Consider the following 12,233-nt stretch of genomic DNA (forward strand, 5'->3'; position numbering starts at 1 on the left):
GATAATCGGATATCCCCGTCCGGGATATCTTAGGTAGCCGCGATCCTGATCTTCTGCTTCATCTATACCTGTTCCTCAGAAACGCCGATGTCAACGTTTAATGATGTTTCCTCCGTTGTATCCCTGTATCATATCCCTCCTATCCGATCGATAAACTTTTACTTAGTCGCGGCAATACATACACATACTCTTTACAGATACACAGGTCGAGGGTTGTGTAGGCCACTGAACATTCAACAAGAGCCAAAGGTTGTACCGCTCATGACAACTCTACACGAGCTGAAGATTGTACCGTCCAGTGACTATTCTACCCTGGATTTCTCGAGTCAAGAGAGATTCCCCACGATTGATATGAGGTACAGACTAGGGGGGCGTCGCTGATTAATGATCAGTTGCACCCCAATAGGAAGTATCCCATGTCGGTCACACATACATAGTGCTGGATACTGCAACATCCCAATTATTAGAATCTGTGTGATACTAACCTCGAGCCAACCGCGAGTAATCGGTTACATATTACTAACATAGTCGTAAGACAAAAATTGTCAAAATATTGAACTCCCTGCCCCGTCAGGCTAACGCCATATGTGCCTTAATAAAATATATATTATGAAAAAAAAAATAAAAATACCATGTCTTTCGATGTGAGATGGTGTAAGATGAGGAGCTTTAACCTTTTAAACCCTCTTTATGTGAGGATTTCTTACCAAAATTTGACGAATTGTCACCCGAGTAGTTGAGAAGTTGAAGTATTGCTTTATTTGCATGAGCGATTTTAAGGTACTCGAGGCGCTGCACTAATTATTTCCCGCTTATTCCGGTCAGAGAGCTTCGATTTACGTGGAGCTCTCTCCTTCTTACCGTATCCTTGGGGATTCGCCAAATAATTGAGCACTACTGGATGGGATCGCCCAATTCGACGAGCAATTTCTCTGATTTCAACATTTTCTTGGTAAAATGCATCGATTTGTCTTTCTTCTCTCTCCGTGATCACTTTTCCCTTCGGCATTTTCCAGATTTATTGATCAAAACAACTAAAACAACGGAAAATGTAACTGGTCTTATAGAAACTTGACAGTGTTTTTTTTCCAAAATATATATTTTTATCAAGGCTCATATGGCGTTAGCCTCACGGGGCCGGGAGTTCAATACTTTGACAATTTTTCTTATTATCTATGTTAGTAATATGTAACCGATTACTCGCGGTTGGCTCGAGGTTAGTATTACAAGTGTTTTCGTAATTCGGATGTTGCTGTCTCCAATGCTCTGTACGTGTGCCCGACACGGGATACTTCCTATTGGGATGCAGCTGACCCTTAATCAGCAACGCCCCCCTAGTCTGTACCTCATATCTAGCGTGGTGCGTCTTTCTCGACTCGAGGAATCCAGGATAGAATGGTCACTAACCGGCGCAATCATCAGTTCATGTAGAGTTGTCATGAGCGGTACAACCTTTGGCTCTTGTTGAATAATCAGTGGATTGCACAACCTTTGGCCCGTGTATCTGTAAAGAGTGTGTGTATGTATTGCCGCGACTAAGTAAAAGTTAATCGATCGGATAGGAGGGATATAAAACGGGGACACAACGAAGGAAACATCATTAAACGTTGACATCGGCGTTCCTGAGGAACAGGTATAGATGAAGCAGAAGATCAGGATCACGGCTACCTAAGATATCCCGGACGGGGATCTCCGATTGTCTGCCTTGTGCTCTCAGTGCTCTAGAGAGCTGAGAGCGAGCAGTATGGAACCGGATACACGACCAGACAACAACTTGATAGTTGAAAAATACAAAAAACAGGATGTAGGTTATATCTATGGTATAACCGCAAGGGTGACGTAGGACTATCGTTGATTTAGAGATCATTTGTTTGAAGTTGAATCTAAATCTATCCTGAATGAATGAATAAATAAATATTTGGGTGACTTCAAAAACGAGAGTGTTACGTTGGAGACTCAAGGTTTTATGCATCCAATATTGGATACAAAAAACGTTGTTCTGAAGAATAATCTTCAGAAGCTTTCCTGCTAACTGCACTTGATTGACAAATCACAAAACCAAATGTATGTGGTCGCAGTATTATATGGATAGAAAACATTAAAATAAACTCGCTTGAATGTAATTTTCAATTCCAAGGGGAACTGACAGATTATTTTTCAGCAACGATCATTTCTTTCCAGGTTTCCTCTCGATAACCAGCAAACGAAAAGAGTTGCGCGCGTGTATGTGTGTGTGTGGCGGCTGCTTCTATGTCTTCCCGAGGAACCGTATTTCGATGCTGATACTCTCTTGGTCACGAGAGTATCAGCATCGGCTTTTCTGCGCTCCCTCACAGTTAAAACAAATTGATTGCATTTCAGGTCAGGTCAGGCCAGGTAATGAATCCCTCGATCCCTCGCCGTTCAGCTCGTTCAGTAACGATGTTGTCTTGTCGATGTCCTCAGGCGTCGTGCACAAATTACGTAACGCTAAAAATCCGAATTTTGAACCACCTCTCCCCCCCCCCTTTCGTAACGCAATTTCCTATCTCTAATAAACAGAAAGTAACGCAACATCTACCCCCTCCCCCCTTATCGCGTTACGTAATTTGTGCACGACGCCTCACGAAAAATGAATCGGTTTCACCACCAGAATATCATTTCAGTATGCTTTTCGTGCGTGATTGAATCGAGAGAAGGTGTGGTTTACGATGGCAATTTGGAAGGCAAACTAGAGGAGAATGAACTCTCTGAGTATGAAAATTTCGGCGACTGAGCAATAATCGATTGAAAATTATATAATTTTCGCGATACGAAACATTTTCCGTTTTTCATGTTATGCATCCAATATTGGATACGAAAATATCCTACTGATGGGAAAGAATAATCTTCAGAAGCTTTCCAGCTAATTACACTTGATTGAAAAATTACGAAATCAAATGTAGTTGGTCGCTGTTTTCGCCATATAATTAGAAAACATTAAAATAAACTCTTTCGCATGGATGTATTCTTCAATTCCCAGGGAACTGGCAGATTATTTTTCAGCAACGATTAGATCTTTCCGGAATTTTCTCGATGCTGTATGGCATCCAAACGAAAATTCTCGTTTCAGTTTGGCCTGCAAAAAACTTTTCTAAACTCTAATCCATCAAATTTGGAGCCCTGAAAAGGGCCGATGATTATATGCTAAGCTAATATAGCACCCTCTCCTTGGATTCGATGGGCCAGCTGAATGTCCTTGGGCATGATGTGACGCGTTTTGCGTGGATAGCACACAAATTTGTATCTTCGAATAAGCCTCCTGCAGCGTCATAACCGCGGAACTTTGGAAGCGCAAGTCGGTTTTGAAGTCCTGAGCAATTCCACGATCCAAAAGCTGCAAAGGTAGCTTGCGGATCAGCAATTCGGTCGACTTCCGATAGCGATGAATTTCACGCAAAGTTCCCGGTCGATAGGGATGTGGCTTCTTCACCTATCCTGCGGCTGGTGCGCTTATCCGAGCTGCTTTCGTGTGCCTTAACACTGAAAGACTAACTAGCTATCTGCTTGGTCCCAAACAAACGAGTCGTCACGGTGCGAGAGTAGAGTAAGAAATGAACGAAAGCAAAGGAAGCGTCATTTTATAAACCATAAAAGTATAGAATCTAAACCCCACCCTTATTATATTCGTTGCTTACCCTGAGAGAGAAACGAATAACATCGAAGTAAGTATACAGTAATGTATTTGAATCCGGACACTTTGCGTTACATTTAATACCATACCGCAGCCACAACATTTTATGCATGTTGAATTAATGCGATTGATAAGTAACTATCAAGAAACTATCAGTAACTATATTAGGAACTATTAATCGCATAAATTCAACATGAAAAAAATGCTATGGCTGTGGTATGATATTGAGTGTAATGCAAAGTGTCCGGATTCAAAAGCATTACTGTAAAAAAGAGTTAACTCGACTGAAATTTTTTCGGTTCGACCTGCAAAAACGAAATTAAGAGCCCCCGCCGACTGCAGACTGACTTGTCGACCGATAGTTCGGTCGGCTTCTTAATCAGTACGGAGAAAAAAAGTCTGTAGTGTACAGCATAATGCATAGACGTAAGTATGAGCTTCCCCATCTCACATTCCAATAAGATTAATGGGTTTCCAAGTGGGCGCGCTACATACGGATACGAATGATTTCAATAACCTGTTTTCGAAGCTATCATTAAGCTATTGAAACAATTTTTCGACTCAATAAATAGCAATCATATAACTCTTGGACATTTTATCTTTTGTATGAAATGATTATCATACTGTTCCGTTGATCCGAAGCAGAATGAATCACGCTTAAAGATAGAATGGATTTTTTCTTGGAATTTAGTCAGCAGAAATAATGCCCTTTCCCAACAATTAAAAACGACAAACGGTAAACAGTTTCATCAAAGTGATTTCTTCGATATGGGGATATATTCACTACATCATGTCATATATTTCATATTTTTCATTATGAAATCCATATCCATGGCACCTATCGGTATCGAATTATCATCGACACCATGATTTTCGCTAAATGCTCCTTTCAGTTCGGCCTGTAAAAAACTTTTCTGAACTCTAATCCATCAAATTTGGAGCCCTGAAAAGGGCTGTTGATTATATGCTAAGCTAATATAGCACGCTCTCCTCGGATACGATGGGCCAGCTGGATGTCCTTGGGCATGATGTGACGCGTTTTGCATGGATAGCTCACAAATTGGTATCTTCTAATAAGCCTCCTGCAGCGTCATAACCGCGGAACTTTGGAAGCGCAAGTCAGTTTTGAAGTCCTGAGCAATTCCACGAACCAAATGCTGCAAAGGTAGCTTGCGGATCAGCAATTCGGTCGACTTCTGATAGCGACGAATTTCATGCGAAGTTCCCCGTCGATAGCGATGTGGCTTCTTCACGCTTCCTGCGGCTGATGCGCTTATCCGAGCTGCTTTCGTGGTGCCTTACCACCGAAAGACTAACGAGCTGTCTGCTTAGTCCCGATGAAACGAGTCCTCACGGTGCGAGAGTAGAGTAAGAAATGAACGAAAGCAAGGGAAGTGTCATTTTATAAAACATAAAAGAATCGAATGTAAACCCCACCCTCTTTATTGTATAAGTTTACTGTATACTCACGAATATAATAAGGGTGGGATTTAGATTCTATACTTTTATGGTTTATAAAATGACGCTTCCTTTGCTTTCGTTCATTTCTTACTCTACTCTCGCACCATGAGGACTCGAGCTCGTTAGTCTTTCGCAGACAGCTCGTTAGTCATTCGGTGGTAAGGCACACGAAGTCAGCTCGGATAAGCGCACCAGTAGCAGGATAGGTGGAGAAGCCACATCGCTATCGACCGGGAACTTCGCATGAAATTCGTCGCTATCAGATATCGACCGAATTGCTGATCCGCAAGCTACCTTTGCAGCATTTGGTTCGTGGAATTGCTCAGGACTTCAAAACCGACTTGCGCTTCCAAAGTTCCGCGGTTATGACGCTGCAGGAGGCTTATTTGAAGATACCAATTTGTGTGCTATCCATGCAAAACGCGTCACATCATGCCCAAGGACATCCAGCAGGCCCATCGTATCCGAGGAGAGCGTGCTATATTAGCTTAGCATATAATCAACAGCCCTTTTCAGGGCTCCAAATTTGATGGATTAGAGTACAGAAAAGTTTTTTACAGGCCGAACTGAAAGGAGCATTTAGCGAAAATCGTGGTTTCGATAATAATTCGTTACCGATAGGTGCCATGGATATGGATTTCCTTATGAAGAATATGAAATACATGACATGATGTAGTGAATATATCCGAAGAAATCACTTTGGTGAAACTACATTATAAAATTATTTGTGTACGAATGCCGCAATCGATAGTCGACTCTAATTTGCGCTGGGTAATTTCCTCGGAGGACTCGATTCCTCCTTTGAGCATTAATAATCTCTTTCTGGCAAAACGATGTGCTATGAATCACATTATTTGAATGATAGAATGAAGAAGTTTTCTGCCAATTTCCTTCAACCTCCAAACGTATCTTTCTCCCGTTTGTCGTTTTCGCGTTCGTTAATCCTTTCTCACAACACCCATTTCTAGTTTGAGAAATTGTTGAGTAAACATTGTTTGCCAGTGCGCGTAGAGCGGGAATTCCTAAAGATTCATTGCACCTCTAATAAATTGCCGAAAGACGTGGTCTTACGTTGATCGCACTTGATTGAAAAAATCCAAAACGAAATGTATTTGGTCGAAGCATTATATGAGTAGAAAACAAATAATCGCTCGAAAATGACTTGATTTTCGCGATGTGAAACATTTTCCGTTTTTCATGTTATGCATCCAATATTGGATACGAAAATTTCCACTGATGGGGAAAAAAATATTCAGAAGCTTTCCTGTTAATTGCGATTGATTGAAAAATAACAAAACCAAATGTATTTGGTTGCAGTGTTATATGGATAGAAAACATTAAAATAAACTATTTCGCATGAATGTATTTTTCAATTCCCAGGGGAACTGGCAGATTATTTTTCAGCAACGATGATAGCAACGAGAATTCCGCGCGTGTATGTGTGTGTGTGTGTGTGGCGGCTGCTCCGATGTTTCAAGCGGAACCGTGGCATCAGTCTCCTCCTGATGGATTCCCTTTTGGCCTTAGGTGCACAAACAGGCTCTTGGTGACACCGTTCATCAGCGCTTTCATGATAAACGAAATTAGCTTCACAACAACAGCGACAACATGCTCCAATCGCTGTTCAATCATAACTGAGTGGGTTTACGAGCGGCGCTCGCTTATATACCGATTTTTGATTTCAATAGCCTGTTTTGAAAGCAATTTTAAGACTATTGAAACAAGTTTTTGGATGAAAAAGTAACAAGTATATGACGCGTAGACATTTTATCTTTCAAATGAAGTGTTTATCATACCATTTCGTTCAGTTGTTTAAGAGCTATTAACGCTCAAAATCTCGGTCTCCAGCGTAACGCATTCGTTCTCGAAACTTTGGTTTTACACCCCGGTATAGAAATGAAAGACGTAGTCCTACGTCAAAACATTCGTTTACGCTCAGCGCTTGCACACAGACATATAAAAATCATGCAGTGTATGTTTTTTCTTTTTTTTTTATAGAGGTGAGGAACGCTCTACCAGCCTTATCTGGGAAGGGTTAACCCAGACGTCGAGTGGGGATCGCACCCACAAAAACCAAGCCCTCCACTCGTTGCCTTATTCCCCCCTGGGACCACGACTACTTCAGGGGGTGGCTGTGCTCATGCACTCTTCGAGTTTTCAACGCTGACTAGCGTTGTCCTTCCCTTTTTCTCAATATTTTTTCCTCTCTATTCGCTTTTTAGCTGGCATCCGCTTACCCGTCGAGACGTGTACCGATTAGGAATTGCCCTCCAACTTGACGCGCAACCCGTCACAGTCACCCTCGCGGGGTTTCTCACCTGTCGAGACGTGCACCGATTAGGAAGCGCCCTCCAACTTGACGCGCGCCCCGTCACAGTCACCCTCGCAGGATTTCTCTTCCCAGCGGAGCGCCGATTAGGTAGTGCCCTCCAACATGACGCGCACTCCGTCACAGCTACTCTCGTGGGGTATGCACCATTTTGATCATGGCTTCATCCTTGATGCTCGTTCCTTCGAAACGTTCGCAGTGTTCCTCCATCCAGGTCACGATCAGGCGTTGTCAGGCAGGCATTTTTAAGTCATTCGCGGCAGTATCCGATTTCCTGTCGAGACGTGCACCGATTAGGAAGCACCCTCCAACTTGACGCGCGCCCCGTCGCAGTCACCCTCGCAGGATTTCTCTTCACAGCGGAGTGCCGATTAGGTAGTGCCCTCCATCATGACGCGCACTCCGTCACGGCGGCTCTCGGGGGGTACTATCCGGTACTACAGCCGTCTCAGTTGTTCATCTTTTATGGTCAGGCGTTATCCGTATGCTGGTCGCACCTCCACTTCCGCTGTAGCTCGGACATGATATGTACGATTGCACTGTTTACTGCGTTCCAGGTGCCCTCGTCACGACACATTCCCTCCACGATGTTCCCAGCATGAAGGGTAGGCAGCCCCTCGCACACTGTGGTGAATCTCGGACATTCGAATACGATGTGTTCCGGTGTTTCCTCCACATCTCCACACTCCGGACAAAGAGGCGATCTTGCGTGTCCGAACCGGTGCAGATACTGCCTGAAGCAGCCATGACCAGACAAAAACTGCGTTAGGTGGAAATTTACCTCTCCGTGTTTCCTGTTCACCCAGCCCATTAGTGTCGGTATGAGCCTGCGTGTCCATCTGCCGTTTTGCGCCGCACTCCACTCTTGCTGCCACCTAGCCATCGACTCCGCCCTCATTAGTTTCCGGATTCCTCTGGTTCCCCTCCTCCTATAGCACTCGCTGTCCTCCGCCAAGATGATGTCTATGGGGACCAACCTGGCTATGACGTAGACCGCTTCTGTTGACACGGTTCTGTACGCACTCGCGACTCGCATCGCCATGAGCCGATACGTACTATTCAGCCTCCTCGTGTTCCGCTGAGTTTCCAACGCCGCGATCCAGGCTGGACCACCGTATCGTAGTGTCGATGAGGAGACACTAGCCAAGAGGTGCCTCTTGCTGCTGCTTGGGCCAAAGTTGTTGGGCATGATTCGTGTCAGTGCATTGATTGCCTACGTTGCTTTTTTACAAGCGTAGTCGACGTGACTGTTGAAGTTCAGTCGATCATCGATCTGCACCCCCAGGTATTTTAGGTCTCGCTTCGAGGTTATCGAGTGCTCTCCAATTGTGATTTCTGCACGTTGCACCGCCCTGTGGTTGCTGACAATCAGCATTTCCGTCTTGTGGTGGGCTATCTGCAGTTTCACACTTTGCATCCACCTTCCGATCATGTCTATCGACTCAGTCGCGAGCATTTCGACCAGTTCCAAAGATTCCCCTGTCACGAGAATAACGATGTCATCCGCGAAGCCAATGATATCCACACCTCTGGGCAGATTCAGTTTTAGTACGCCATCCTACATACTGTTCCAGAGCGATGGATCCAGGATAGAGCTCCAGCCGTAGTTCTAATCTGCGCCCTATTCTACACAGGTAGTCAGGGACTCTCATCATGTGGAGCGCAGTCACGATGGCCTCCCAGCTGGCACTATTGAACGCGTTCTTAACGTCGATCGTTATCACTGCGCAGTATCGATTTCCTCTGAGCTTCTGTTTGGATGCTCTGTTTGCTCTTTCGACCACTATGCGAATGGCATCTACCGTGGATCTCCCTTTCCGAAATCCGAATTGACTATCGGACAGTCCACGAACTCCCTCCGTGCATTCCGTCAGCCTATTGAGGATGATTCTCTCCAAAAGTTTCCCCAGAGTGTCCAACAGGCATATGGGTCTATACGATGCTGGATCACCCGGCGTCTTTCCTGGTTTGGGCAGTAGTACTAGCTTTTGTACCTTCCATCGATCCGGAAAGTAGCATTCGTCTAGACACTTCTGTATTGCTGTCCTGAACATATCAGGGAATGCTAGGACTGCCGCTTTTAAGGCTATATTGGGGATTCCATCTGGGCCAGGCGCTTTCTTCGTTCTGAGGCGTTTCATAGCTGCAACTAGCTCGTCGTTCGATACCTCCCTGCGTTCAATGTTATCCTCATCCTCCCCATATGGCGTGGGTGGCCAGGTCGTTGGGTCGTGCTGCGGAAATAACCCTTCCACGATAATTTTTAATTTTTCGGGACACATTCGGAGGGTGTCGTTAGCGTTTCCGTCAGTTCATCCGCGTTCATGTACGAGACGCCGTTCTTCACGCGTAGTGCTTCGATGAAAAGGTCCTTGTCGAAGGTTTTTGTCTTCCACCTGCGCGGGCATGTCCTAGTTATCCGTACTGCCACAGAGTTCCGTTGGCCAATAGTATAACGGATGGCTTGATGATCACTGTGGGTGTATCCTTCGCATACCCTCCATCTCATTTTTGTCATTAACGACGGACTGCATAAAGTCAAGTCGATGATGGACTCTCGGCCATTTCGACGGAAGGTACTAGTGGTACCCTCGTTGCACAGGGTAACATCCAGCTTGGCCAGAGCTTCTAGTAAGCAAGTCTCTCTCGCGTTGGTGCATCTGCTTCCCCAATCTACTGCCCAAGCATTGAAATCCCCTCCTATAACGACTGGTTTTCGTTCGGCGAGCTCCTCGGTGAGGACATCCAGCATATAGTGGAACTGGTCCATCGTCCATCTGGGAGGTGCGTAGCAACTGCAGATAAAAATATCTTTGTGATCACGAAACCCTCGCGAGACCTCGCAACTACCTCCTGAATGGGATATCGGCCCATGACCTGGATGGCGGCCATTCCTACTTTATCCGTCACCCAATTACCGTTACCGGGGGGAACGCGATACGGCTCCGCAATAATTGCGACATCACATTTTGTTTCTGTCGTTGACTGCCACAACAGTTGCTGTGCGGTGTCACAATGGTTTAGATTTATTTGGGTTATCTCCATCACTGTTGGCTTGCCCTCGCCTGTTTGTACACAGGGCAATTAAAGCCTCCCGTCATATGGTCATTACTGTCCTCTTTCTCGCAGAGCATACACCTTGGCTTTCCCTTGCAGTCGCTGGCAAAGTGTCCCTCTATTCCGCATTTCCTGCACAGTTTGGATCTATCTGGCCCCAAGCAGCCTTTCGCCAGGTGGCCGAAGTTCAAACACTTGAAACATCGCTCCAATTGCTTGGGAACAGGTGGAACAATTCTAAAACGACCCACAGCCCAGCAGACGTTTATGCTCTCTAGCTTCAGCAACTTGTTCGCTGCGTCCGTTGGGAGACGAATCGTTGCAGTCTGCGTCCCGCGATACGCATTTCTTAATCTGATTTTCATCGGAACTTTGCCCACGATGTTTTTCTCCTCCAACTTCTGGCGCAGGTCCATCTCGGTAGTGAACAGACGGAGGTTCCTGCATTCAATCGATGACTCGGAGGATAAGGCCCTTACGTTCGCTCCGTCACCGAGAGCCCTTTCGACAAGATCCTTAAATGCAGAGCTCCTGATTTCTGGGTCTCTCTTCAGCTCGAACAGCATTTCGCCATTCTGGGTGCGCCTAATCTTCACCACGCTCTCCTCCAGTTTCTTGAGGCCAGGGTCCTCTCGCATTTTTTTGAAGAGGTCAGCATATGATACGTCGCCCTTGGCTTCGACGATGAGTGCATCGCCTTTGCCTCTCGCCCGCCGAGGATTAGGCTTCTTGTCTTTTGGCCCCCTGTCTCTTTTCATCCTCTTTCTTATTTTTTTCCACCGTTTTCCCTTTTCTCTCCCACTCTTTTTGCTCATTCACTAATTTTTTCTTGTTTCTTCTCGTGACCGTGCTCCAGTCGTTTGTTTTGCACGACTGTCAGCCTTTAGCGTCGCATGTTGTCCGTTTCCATGTCATATCCGTTTTCCATGTCATACCAGTATGTCGTAATCAGGATCTTACTGGCGTCGATCCTGATGTGCTCGGCACTCCTCTCGTTGCTCCTGTACACGGTATTTCCCCCGTGCATTCTCCATAGGCTTTACCGCGCCCTTACTCGCGTTGTCGCCCGATTAGTCGCCTTCTACGACAGGGACGGGGACCTCGACCCGGAGTGCTATTCTAGGCCGGCAGCTCCACGGTCTAAGTGTATGTATGGTAGTTACCAATACCTACACACTAGCATATAAATTGGAGCGTTATTTGTTTACAATGACACAAAGCAGCAAGATCATCACCTGGTCTTATAGAAATTGGACAGAGTGTATATGTGTTAGAGTGCCAATGGGTGCATGGGTGTAAATCTAGGGAATGTGAACTCCCTAGATGCTTGCAATTAAAGCAAGACTTTTCGCTCGTCCTCTCTCGAGCGCTTCGTGATTAATCTAGGGAACTTATTTCCCTAGATGTCGGCAATTGAGGCCTAAGAATCACGGATTTAATTAAAGGCAACGAAGCTAGGGAGCCTATTTTCCTGGACTTGTTTTGGTCTCTTACGGGCTATGCCCCTTCCAAAATTCCCGTAATCGCGAATACGTTTCAGTATCAGACGGCTCCAGATTGGTCCGTCCGAGTGAAACTCGCAACTACTTTTCGGTGGGGGAAATTTTGGGTGTGTGTGTGTGTGTGTGTTATACCTTTACTCGAGCTCCTTCCTTGTTAGGAGCTCTGGCCTGGTGCGTGGCGCCTGGTTGCCAATTTGGGGGTATCCGGATTCTGATGCGTGACGCCTGGTTG

The 12,233-nt window shown here is 45.5% G+C and overlaps 1 protein-coding gene across 2 annotated transcripts in view; it reads left to right on the forward strand.

The window, feature by feature from the left end:
• The window catches only part of LOC129770909 (uncharacterized), a 93,144-nt gene that overhangs the window by 47,092 nt on the left and 33,819 nt on the right, over window positions 1–12,233 (forward strand). The window lies entirely within an intron of this gene.

Source organism: Toxorhynchites rutilus, chromosome 2, assembly GCF_029784135.1.
Source record: "Toxorhynchites rutilus septentrionalis strain SRP chromosome 2, ASM2978413v1, whole genome shotgun sequence".
NCBI classification, from domain to species: domain Eukaryota; kingdom Metazoa; phylum Arthropoda; class Insecta; order Diptera; family Culicidae; genus Toxorhynchites; species Toxorhynchites rutilus.